Source organism: Mesoplodon mirus (genome assembly GCF_964341445.2).
Source record: "Mesoplodon mirus genome assembly, chromosome: 19".
Lineage (NCBI taxonomy): Eukaryota > Metazoa > Chordata > Mammalia > Artiodactyla > Ziphiidae > Mesoplodon > Mesoplodon mirus.
In genome coordinates, this window is record NC_138995.1 from 51,371,978 (window position 1) to 51,384,551 (window position 12,574).

Below are 12,574 nucleotides of genomic sequence, written 5' to 3' on the forward strand. Positions count from 1 at the left end.
TGGCGCTGTTGCCGAAGAGCGTGGCATGGGAGTCGGGTAGCAGTGAGTTCGGGTTCTGGCTCTGCCACTCTGGAGGTGCGATATAGGGAAACCGCGCCGAACCTCAGTTTCCCCTTTCAGTCTAACCGGGGAAGAATAGTGTCTGTCTTTTGTTGGGAATTCTGTTGAAATGTTGAGATCTGGTGAATAAAGCATTTGGCACATAGAAGGCACTTATTACGTGTTTGCGTTATTGTTATCTCCCGAGAAATGGGGTGAAGGTATTATCGACCGAATGTGGTAAGTTGAGGGTGAGCCGAGTCCATAGTTAGCCTTCAGTGCAGGGTGGCTGCTGTTAACTGAAATTATTTTGTTTAAGAGCTTTGGTTTGGGAGGCAGAGCTAAGTTCAACCCTTAGGTTCTACCATTTACTAGCTGTGTGACCTTGAGCGACAGACTTCACTGCTCTGTGCCTTCGTTTCTCTGCCTATAAAATGGGATTTTAATAGCAGCCACCTCGTAGAGTCGTTTTGAGGATGCAATGAGAATACCATTTGTGAAGTGCTTAGAGCAGCAGCTGGCACATAGTCAGCATTTAATAAATGGTACCATTTATTCAGCGTTTTCCCAGTTTCTCAGAGACCCCCCCTGAGGGTGGGGCTCTGGCTGTAGTGTTGGTCTTCCAGTGGGCCAGACTCAAAACTGGTCTGATTGACTTCTTCTCCTGCAGCCTCAGGTTCCATCTATGTAAAATGGGATAACAATATCAGCCTCAGAGGGTTGTAAGGATTTGCTGAGATTGTATTCCTAGTCCAGAGCCATCTCTCACTAAGTAGCAGCTCTTATATATTATAATTGTTCTTCTTCAATGTTCTCCATCTGGCCCAGAGACTGCCTAACTATGGTGGGATGTGACATGACAGCCCTGAGCTACCCCACATGTTCACTCCCAGCCTCACTGTCCCATCTGTGAAATGGTAGTCATAGGACATTTGTGCTAGGGTTGTTTTGATGATCCCAGGAGATAATTCATATTTAGTGTTCAGCACAGGGCCAGGTGCATAGTAAGCACTTAATAAACACGTCTTGTTTTTCTTGATAGGTCTTTGCTACTTATGTTTGTATTTACAGGGCAGAGCAGGGACAAGGTTAATGTCTCCCCCGCCACCGCCCCAATTTTTATTCACCAGAGGTTAAATTGTGGAACACACTGCAGTATAAGGGCCTGAGAAGAAATGGTACTGACTTGCTATCAGCAGCCCCCTGCTCAGCTCTCACACACCCCTCGCCGCAAGCCAACACATTCACTCTGGTGCTCTATGTACTGTACCACTGCTGCCAGCCCTTGACTATGTCTCAAAGCCCTATTAGCACCCTCAGCTCCAGTTCCACATGTGGAGCCTGTGCTCCTTGATGTCCTCTGGTGACCGTCCCCTTGGGTACCATGAACTCAAAACGTTCAACCTAAACTCCTTTTCCTCTTAGACCCAGCAGTCACCATCTTGGCAAATGAGCCAGAAACTTGGGAGTCGCTCTTCTCCCCCAGGCTTCCCAGGTCTAATTGATTGGCAAGAAGGATGGAGCTGTCTTATTTCATAGCAACCATTTATTTCATTGGCCCTTCTTGATCTCCCGTCTTGTGGGCACTGAAATTCTCCCTTGGCCACTGAATATGGACTTTTCCAACAAGGCTGAGTTGTTTCTTTCAAGTCACCAAGGATTGATGTATGTGAAACATTGTATTCATAGGGTGCCGAGAAGGCACTATGGACTTGGCCAGATTGCAATGGCCACAAGTCCGGAGTAAAGCCCTGGCTTTCAGGGGGCCCATTTCTACAGTTTTAGCCTGGCAAAGCTCAGCTGAGTCGCTAAATTTCTTTCTGAAAAGTTACACCGTGTCAGCGGCTTAGAATATCCTCTGTGGGAAGGGCCATCGTGAGCATTTTGGGAGGTAGCGTACATACCAGGGAAGAGGCTGGGCAGGGAATTCATTAGCTCTCCGTTTAGGGTGAGTCTGTTGTCAGATCTTTCATTGTAATTTCACTTGGAGATGGGAACCGGTGGTCTCAAATTTGTGCTGACCACTAAATTTGCCTAAGTGCTGTTTTATTATTTATTTATTTATTAAGTTAATTAATTAATCATTTATGGCCGCACCACAGGGCTTGCCAGGATCTTAGTTCCCCGACCAGGGATCGAACCAGGGCCTGGGCAGTGAAAGCGCCGAGTCCTAACCTGGACTGCCAGGGAATTCCCCCTAAGTGCTTTTTTAAATCTGAGGAAATAAAGCAATGACTTAAAAAAATCTTGGTCTTAATTGTTAGTGCCAACAGCATGTGGGTTTTTTAGCAGTCTGTGTGGAATGGTCAGAGTTAAACATGAGCCTGTTTTTCAGACATTGCAGTTGTTAGGTGGTAAATCAAAAATGGAATTTAGAATGTGCAGTGATTGGCGCCTTTTTTTCCCTGTAAAAGGTATTTTGCGGTTATATTTCAAACTTCGGTGTAAAAAAATGACACAGGTTATGATAACAGCTTAACCTTGTTATGTGTTTAATTCCCCAAATCTAAATTAAATGTATGTTTTAATAAAAGAGTTGAACAGTTATTTCCTCTAAAGTAAAAGGTTTGTTTTTAGCCGTTAGAATGAGATGCTATTGGACCAGTTTGTGCATTTGTGCTTTCTTTAAGACTGACGCTGCTGTTTCTTAGACCTGCTCTGGTCATGGCTTTAATTTGTGTGTGTGTGTGAATTGGTTGAATTTGGCTTTTAAAAAGTTATGCGGAGATATACATGCTCATAGTAACATGTCAATACAGAGATACGTAAGGAAAACAATAGGTGCCACCCTCCACTCCGAAATCCCGTCCCCCGAAGACAACCATTTATTCAGACAATGAGTATTTACTGAGTATCCAGTGTCAGGTTTTGGAGATGTCTGAGAGAACAAAGTAGATTCTCTGCCCTTGGAAATTCGGGTAGATGCTCTCACTTACCTCTTTCTATACTTATGGATATATGTATGCAAATATTGACTGTTTCCTACCTTCTCCCTCACCACTCCCAAAAAAAGGAGGGATCAAGACACACATATTTGTAACTTGATTTTTTAAATATTTGATAGGGCCTATCGCTTCAAGTCATTACATACAGATCTGAATCATTCTTTTTTTTTTTTTTTTAATATTATTTATTTATTTGGCTGCGCCGGGTCTTAGTTGCAGCATGCGGGATCTTTAGTTGCGGCGTGCGGAATCTTTTAGTTGTGACATGAGAACTCTTAGTTGCAGCATGTGGGATCTAGTTCCCCAACCAGGGATCGAACCTGGGCCCCCTGCATTGGGAGTGAGACGTCTAAGCCACTGGACTGCCAGGGAAGTCCCTGACTCATTCTTTTAAACAGCTAGACACGCATTCTTCAGTGTGGACAGACCATGCTCCACACCACCATCTCCCTATTGCTGGACATGTAAGTTATTTCTGGGATTTCTTTTACATTCACAAACACACATCCAGTAAGCATTCTGGTACATAGTCAGTATAGCGTCGTGGCTAAAAGCATAAACTCTGGACAGTGAACAAGACAGACAAGATCCTTGCTCTCCTAGGGTTTACATTACTGAGGGGACACACAATACACAAGGAAACTTCAGGTGGTTTTAATTTCAGATGGAGGAAATAACAGGGTGGGGGGTATGGAGAGAGGGGTTGGGGCAGACTAGGGGCGGAGAAGGGATTTTTTTTTAAATAAAGTATGCTTTCCTCTTCAAAATTTTTTTAATGTTTATATTTTATTTACTTATTTTTATGGCTGCTTCTGGTCTTCGTTGCAGCACGCGTTCTCTTCGTTGCAGCACACGGACTCCCTAGCTGAGGCACGTGAGCTCAGTAGTTGCAGTGTGCGGGCTTAGTTGCCCCGCAGCATGTGGGATCTTAGTTCCCCGACCAGGGATCGAACCCGAGACCCCTGCATTGGAAGGCAGATGCTTTACCACTGGACCACCAGGAAAGTCCCAGGGATGGTTACTTTAGCTTGTGTGGCCCTGGAAGGCCTCCTAGGCTTTTCTGAAGGGGAGTCACGTGAGCTGAGACCTGAATGGGCAAGAGGCACCAGCTGTGCCAGGAGCTGGGTGGGAAGACCATTTCCAGGCCGAGGAGAATGAGTTTGCTACAAAAACAGTATCGTTGTGGCTGGAGAAGAGTGAATTCCCATTGTTCAAGTTCACACTGATTTTTGTAAAATAATAATGATGATAATAGCAGCTAACATTTCCTAGTACTTTACTCTGTACTTGGTGTTCTTCTAAGCATTTCACACTTTTCCTCAGTTAATCCTCACAAGAGTCCGGGGTAGATAACTCACTTTACAGACGAGGAAGCCAACTCCAGGGTCCAGGCTCTTCACCCATATGCCAAACTCCTCTTCCCAGGCCCTCTTTAGTAGGCTGAGGCAAGTTTAAGAAGTGGATGCAGCATTTCCTTTCCATGTCGTTTGACATGCAAAGCACTGTGGACTATATTTAGTACCTCATTCATGTGGCAGCAGGAGTGGTCTGGGGATGTGGCATCATTTCCGCTGACAGTGAGACACGATGGGGTCAGTTTCTGTTGGGATGTTTAATTGGTTGTTTCAAAACTGAAGGCCCTTCAGCAGAGCCTGTCCTCAAATAAAACAAGGTAGACTGCGTGGCTGCCACACCAGACGCAAGTTAGCAAGAAATGAGGTGTGGTGTTGAAGGAGCGTGAACAAGGCGGTGTCCCATTTGGGTGAGCTTTGCAAGAGGACTTGGGCCAGCCAGGGAAAGAGTGTTTTTCTAAGCACCAGACCAGCTTTATGGACTGTTAAAGTATTAAAATATAGTCCAGTAATTAAGGTGGTGATGCCTGGCCCTGCAGGGGCTCTGGGACCCTGTTCCAGACACCATGACTGTGTCCATTTTGATTTGGTGTAGCTTTGACCTTAAGGGTTGTACAGTATTTTGAATGAAGGGCAGGCCTGGTTAGATGTGAGGATGGCAGTGGTTGCTTTTAAGACAAGGAAAAGTATGGAAAGCATCTTTCATCCAGCCATCTGTGAAACATTTTTTTCTACCCAACCTATGTGCCAGGCACCATGCTAGACACTGACAGTATGAAGTCAAATAAGAAGACTCTGGTTCTCAAGGGTCTGCACCAGTACTGTCCATTAGAAATATAATGCGAGCCACCAATGTGAGCCATATACGTAATTTAAGATTTTATGGGGAATCACATTTAAAAGAGTAAAAAGAAACAGGAAATTGATTTTAATAATATATTTTATTTAGTCCAAAATAGTATCATTTCGGACTTCCCTGGTGGTCCAATGGTTAAGACTGTGCTTCCAGTGCAGAGGTCACGGATTCAATACCTGGTCAGGGAACTAAGATCCGTGTGGCATGGCCAAAAACAAAAAAACAAAAAAACCCATCATTTCAACATGTAGTCAGTATAAAAATTATTGAGATATTTTACATTCTTTTTTTTTTCACATTAAGTCTTCAAAATACAATGTGTATTATACACCTTCAGCATCTCCATTTGTACCGGCCACATTTCAAGTGCTCAGTAGCCACATGTATTGGACACAGTGTGGACCTAGGGTATGAGACTCATACCCGAGGTGATAGGTCAAAGATGCCATCCCTGTTTTATCTTGGTGAATAAGGGCAGATGAATGATGAAGAGCATATTTATCATAGGCAGAGGTAGCTAAACTCACAGCTGTCATCCATCAAAGGCACCTTCTGGGCCTAGCAGTGTGCTTGGCGTGTGTGACCTGTGTTCTGAGGTGGCAGGGACTCTGATCATCCCCGCTTTACAGATGAAGAAGCTGAGGTCTGGCAACGAGAGGCCACTTGCTCACGGTTAGGATATGATGGAGGCAGAAATTGAACTCAGGTGCGTACTCTTCACTCTCTGTTGTATATGTTGTGTTCGTGTTTGTTTGAGGGTTTGAGGGATGGGGTCTGAGCTTTGAGCCACAAAAACCATAGGAAGGACTCATCACACAAAATGCTTTCCCAGAGTTTGTCAGCATCGATCCTCGAGTTTCATATTGTTGCTGGAGTGCTGGTTTAGACCTGAGTGACTGGCTGATCCCCTCCTTACGATGAGCTCGACGTTTCCTGGGAACAGGTCTTTACTTCCCAGGAAGGAGAAGGGTCCTTGGGCCCTGAGGACGGTGGGCAGGGTGAGTGAAGGAAACGAGAAAAGGACGCAGCCTACTGAAGGCCCATTCTAAGCACGCGGCTTATTTGGGTGTGAAGCCTCTCTTCTCTTTTGTCTGCCTCCTATGGGAGCTGTGTGGCCTTTTCCTGTGAGCTCAGTGCCAGCAGAGTTTACCCAGTGTGTGAATCTTGCCCTTGCTCTGATCCAGAGGCATTGCTGGGTTGGGGGATAGCGGGAAGGGGACGCTTTCATCTTTGGGAGTCATTGTTCTAGACCTTTAATTACTCTCTTGGTTCAGGGTTCCCCATCTCAGGAGCAAGGAGTGCTTGTTTCTCCTACTCAGACAAGGCAGGTGCTGGAGATTCTGAGTCTGTTCATGTCCTCAGGTGGTTGACCTGGTGCCAGCCCCTGTTTCCAGGTGGTAATTCATGAGAGCTTTAACCTTGTAACTACTGCTGGACAGTGCCTGGCATGTAAAAGATGCTCACTAAGTGTCTGTTGGCCGAATTATTAATACGACCCAGCATTCATTGAGCTCTTACTGTGTACAAGGCACTGCTCCGAGTGCTTTTCATGTAATAGCTCACTTAATCCTCATAACTACTCCATGGTGTAGGTACTCTTATTATTCACATTTCCTATGTAAAGAAACTCAGATCTTGAGAAGTGCAAATCACAAAGCTGGTGAGTGTCAAGGTCAGGATTCAAATCCAAGCCAAGTCCAGGCTCTTAAACGCTTGTTCTGTGGTCTCTCCGTGGACGACAGACAACCGAATGGGGTGGTCAAGCACGACCACACTGACTAGTTGCAGCCTCTCTATTCCACGTGTGGTCTCTGATCTCCTGGTCCAGGTAGCCCTGCAGCAAGTCTCAGGCCCCTTTGGGCCTGGAGGCTTGACCATCACTCTGGGTGTGGGGTTTTTCTGTGATTTTGGAACCTGCACTTCCCCTTTCTTTATTTTTTTATTTTTAATTTTGTTTTGGCCGTGTTGCGTGACATGTGGGGTCTTAGTTCCCTGACCAGGGATTGAACCTGCACCCCCTGCCTTGGAAGCGCAGAGTCTTAACCCCTGGACTACCAGGGAAGTCACCCTTTTAAATAACAAAAACGCACTGGATATTTGACATTATTAAGGAATTCTTGTTAATTTTTTAGGTGTGATAATGATACTGTGGTTCTGCTTAAGAAAAAGTCCTTATCTTTAAGACTTATATTCTTTGCTTTATAAATTTATTTTATTTATTTTATTTTTGGCTGCGTTGCGTCTTCGTTGTGGTGCACAGGCTTCTCATTGCGGTGGCTTCTCGTTGTGGAGCACGAGCTCTAGGCGCACGGGCTTCGGTATTTGTGGCACACGGGCTCAGTAGTTGTGGCTCGCGGGCTCTAGAGTGCAGGCCCAGTAGTTGTGGTGTACAGGCTTAGTTGCTCTGCAGCATGTGGGATCTTCCCAGACCAGGGCTCGAACCCGTGTCCCCTGCATTGGCAGGCGGATTCTTAACCACTGCGCCACCAGGAAAGCCAAGACTTATATTCTGAAATACCTGTGAACTGTTAAGACATCTGAGATTTGCTTCAAAATAATATGGATGGGCAGGGAGTGGAGGGGGCCAAGTGTATGGACGAGTAAAGAGATAAAGAAAGATTGGCCATGAGGTGATTCTGTTGAAGCTGGCTGGAGGAGGTTTATTATACTCTTCTTTTCACCTTTGTGTGCTTGAAACATCTCACCACGAAAAGTTAGAAGCAAGTGTAACAAATTTCACTCAGCGTTTGTGTGTTTCAAGCTCGAGTGTAGTATGGAGGAATTCCCTGCCTCTGCCCAGTTCACTTATATAATAAAAAGGATTTTTGTTTTTTCTTTTCATCATACGAGTCAATATTTGGCTCAAAGCTTTGGAAACCCCTTTGGTAAAGCAGCATCCGGCCACAGCGAGGGCATCAGTGAGCCTGCAGAGGCCACACGCTTCCCCAGCTGCTCTGAGCACTGACCACGAGGGTGCTGGTTCTCTGAGTCAATTTGCAGAAGTCCCTCTTCCCTGAGATCTGGTTCCCTCCAGCACCTGACCGTGGGGCGCCTCCCACATTTTTTCCAAAGACGTGTTCCAGCAGGAGGCCTCAGATCCTCCTCCCATTCTCCCCTCAGGACAGCCTTGCACAGATCCTTCCTCTGATGTGTCTTTGTCAGGGCCCCACGTGGAACCCGAATCCAGCATTTGGTTTGCCTCCAGCCCTGCAGCGGGAGGCAGGGAAAGTGCCCCCTTTCAGTTCTGACTTTTGACTTTTGACAAAGCTGCAAGATGCAGCATGTGCCGGTGCCGCGGACCTGATGATATTTCTCATCAAGACAGCAGATAAAACCCCTTGACAACAAACGTTCACTCCGCCCCCCTTCACATCAAGCAGAGACTCCTGTTGCATTTGTTCTTTTGGGATCTCTAACTGAACAGCAAGTCAGTGCGGGGCAGAAATCCTTGTGTGAAAGTGGCAGGAAAAGAGGGCACCCTCATTTGGGGGTTTCTGCTTGAGGTTTGCTTACTAGATGGGTAGCAATGGTTGATGTGAACAGGAGCTCGACACTGATCCTGCCCGAGGCTGGCGGCATTTGTTCTGACGCTTAGCTCTTTATACCACGCTCTTGGTTTGCAGGGAGGAAGGCAGGAAGTCCTGCAGCCCCTCCGGCTCCCTCAAGCATCTGCCTCCAACACCCTCATCAGTTCTGCCTTTACTTTTCCTTCACAGGCTCTGAGGTGCGTCCAGCATTGAGAGAACATTAGGATCACTGTCACCGGTTTAGGCAGCTTACTTTTTCCGGGTTTCCCAGTATAGACCTGGCACATGTTGGATCTGAGGGTGGCAAACCCCAAACACTGAGCACCGAGTCTGAGTTTTTATTTATTTATTTATTTTTATTTTATTTTGGCTGTGCTGGGTCTTTGTCGCAGTGTGCAGGCTCTTCGCTGCGGTGCGTGGGCTCTAGAGCGCCGGGCTCAGTAGTTGCGGTGCGTGGGCTTAGTTGCCCCGTGGCATGTGGGATCTTAGTTCCCCGACCAGGGATCGAACCCGTGTCCCCTGCATTGGAAAGCGGATTCTTAACCACTGGACCAGAAGGGGAGTCCCTGACTTTTAAACTTACTCATTCAACAGGTATTCACCCAGCTGAATGCTCTTCTAGGTACTAGGTTTACAGCAGTGAGCAAGGCAGACATGGCTTCTCCCCTTCCGGGGCTCTCATTCAAGTGGGGAATTCAGACAGTAAACAGATAAATAAGATGTATACTGTGTTAGATGGTAAAAAATGCTAAGCCGAAGAAATTAAGCAAGGGGATGTGAGGTGTTAGGGTGGAGGGTGTTGAAATTTTAGACAGGGTGGCCAGCGATGGCCTCCCTGGGAGGTGGCTTGAGTTCACTCCTAAAGGAGGTGAGGCAGTGTGAGCGGTGGAGGTTTCTGGGCAGAGGGAGCAGCCAGTGCAAAGGCCCTGAGACAGTGGCTAAGAGCAGAGTGGAGGAGGGTAGAGTGGGAGGGCATGAGGGCAGAGAGGTGTCGGCTTTGCATCTAGTGCAGCCTTGTCTTTTCTCTGAGATGGCCCATACTGCAGGGTTGATTGCGTTACTGAGAAAGTTGTGTCCGTTGGTATGCCTTTGGCTGCAAACGATGGTTCATAGCAACAACAAGGGCAGCCAGTAGGTCATTTATTCAATGTCTGCCGTATGCTAAGCACTGTGCTAGGCGCTCCCCACACAGTGACTCGCTTAAGCCTCCCAACAACGCTGTAAGTATGCTTATGATTCCCCCTTTGCAGATGAGGCAACTAAATTTAAATAATTTGCCCAACAGCTAGACAGTGGGGGTGACAGGATTTGGATCCGGGAACCTGACTCCACAGGCCACACTCTGAACATTTTATCACTTTGTGCTACTGCAGTGGAGCTCAAACCTGAGCAGGCTCCGGAGTCCCCTGGAGGGCTTGTTAAAACACGTATTGCCGGGCCCCACCCAGTGCCTCTGATTCAGTAGATCTGGCTTGAGAATTTGCATTTCTAACAAGTCCCCCCCCACCCCACCCCCCGCCCCGTGATACTGGTGCTCCTGGGTCTGGGAGCACATTTTGAGAACTCCTGATCTACTATAATTAGGAAGCCCAAGTGAAACTGGCCTGAAATCAGGAGTTTAGATCTGTAACAAGCCCATAGATAGGCTGCACCAGGGTAGAATAATTAAGCAGTTCCACAATGCCTGTAAGAAGCCCAGCCCTCTCTACCATCCTTGGTGTGTCTTCTGTGTCCTCAGGATGTCCTCGTGGCCACAGGATGACTGTCACAGCTCCGGTCAGCACACCCTGACAAGGCTATATCCAGCAGCAGAAAGAGGGCATCTCTCACTGTGTCTCTCTTAGGAGCATGGAAACCTTTCAAAGACGCCCTGCCTCCCAGATTCCCCTCATATTCTCATTGGCCAGCATTGTGACACATGACCATGCTTGGGCAAATCACAGGCGAGGGCCAGTCAGGATTTACTGTCCCCGCTGGGGCTAAAAGCATCCTCACCTGAAGCACAGGACTGCCAGGAAGAGTGCTGCTACAGGAATAAAATTGGAGTACTATTTAGGAAAAGACTGGGAGAGGGGTATGGATATTGGGTAGGCAAACAATTGGATCTGTTACAGAAGTTAGGGAAACACAGTGGAGGCATAGTACCTATATGTTTTTGTTTCACTGTCCTTACCAACTTCCTTTTGTAATTACCTGATTCAGAACATAGCTCTTTGTTCTCTAATCATTTCCACCTTCAAGAATGTGTATATAGAGCCCCTGTATCATAGGAGTTCTCGGTCTTGTCAAGAAGCCAAATATTTTATCTGAACATTCAGAGACACCCAGGCTGGATGACGAGGCAGCAGTCTGCGGGGCAGCGTGCATGGTCCGTGAGCACACGCAGTCTGCTCAGGAACACTTGGATCTCCTCTCTCCGCTCCTGACCAGTTCCTAGTCAAGGTACTCCTCAAAGAGGCTCAGTTTCCCCCTTTGAGGACTGCCTTGCAGGGTGGTTGTGAGGAGGAAAGACTAGGATGCAGGGAGTTCCCTGGCAGTCCAGTGGTTAGGACTCAGTACTTTCACTGCTGGGGCCTGGGTTCAATCCCTGGTTGGGGTACTAAGATTCCACAAGCTGGCGCAGTGCCAAAAACAAAAAGAAGGCTGCAGGTCAGGTGCTTACCCCCAGTAACTGGCTCACGGTGGTAAGTGCTCAAGAATGTGGCCCCTCTGGGGGCTTCCCTGGTGGCGCAGTGGTTGACAGTCTGCCTGCCGATGCAGGGGACACGGGTTCGTGCCCCGGTCCAGGAAGATCCCACATGCCGCGGAGCGGCTGGGCCTGTGAGCCATGGCTGGTGAGCCTGCGCGTCTGGAGCCTGTGCTCCACAACGGGAGAAGCCACAACAGTGAGAGGCCCGCATACCACACACACAAAAAAAGAATGTGGCCCCTCTGGGTATATACCCAGAGAAAACCATAATTCAAAAAGACACATCTACCTCAATGTTCATTGCAGCACTGTTTACAATAGCCAGGTCATGGAAGCAACCTAAATGCCCATCGACCGACAAATGGATAAAGAAGATGTGGTACATATATACAATGGAATATTAGTCAGCCATAAAAAGGAACGAAATTGGGTCATTTGTAGAGACATGGATGGGCCTAGAGACTGTCATACAGAGTGAAGTAAGTCAGAAAGAGAAAAACAACTATTGTATATTAACACATATACATGGAATCTAGAAAAATGGTACAGATGAACCAGTTTGCAAGGCAGAAATAGAGACACAGATGTAGAGAACAAACATGGATACTAAGGGGGGAAAGTGGCAGGGGTGGTGGTGGTGGTGGGATGAATTGGGAGATTGGGATTGACATATATACACTAATATGTATAAAATAGATAACTAATAAGAACCTGCTGTATAAAAAAAATAAAATTTTTAAAAATGGCAAAAAAATTTTTTTTCTTGGAATTAAAAAGAAAAGAATGTGGCCCCTGCTATTAACATATTACATGTAACATTAATTGAACAGTTATAATTTAATAATCCCACCCTCTCCTCCCAACAACACATGAAAGTGACCGTTCATTTTGCAGACTGACATTTCCTGTGGGTGCCTGTTGCTACTGCTTATGGACCCAGTTTAAAGCCATTGCCCTGCAGGACTGCCGAGGGACTGAGGAATGAAGCGCAAGTTGTGGAGCCAGACTACTTGGGCATAAGTCCTGGTTCCATCTCAGGCTCCCATGTGACCTTGGGCAAGCCACTAGCCTTGCAGTGCCTCAGTTTCCATATCTTTTTTTTTTTTTTTTTTTTGCTGTACGCGGGCCTCTCACTGTTGTGGCCTCTCCCGTTGCGGAGCACAGGC

General features: G+C 46.9%; 1 protein-coding gene across 1 annotated transcript in view; it reads left to right on the plus strand.

Annotated features, from left to right (window-relative positions):
* LOC309794775 (uncharacterized protein) overlaps positions 1-12,574 on the plus strand; it is a gene marked incomplete at its 5' end in the record, with an annotated part of 143,470 nt that overhangs the window by 1,277 nt on the left and 129,619 nt on the right. The window lies entirely within an intron of this gene.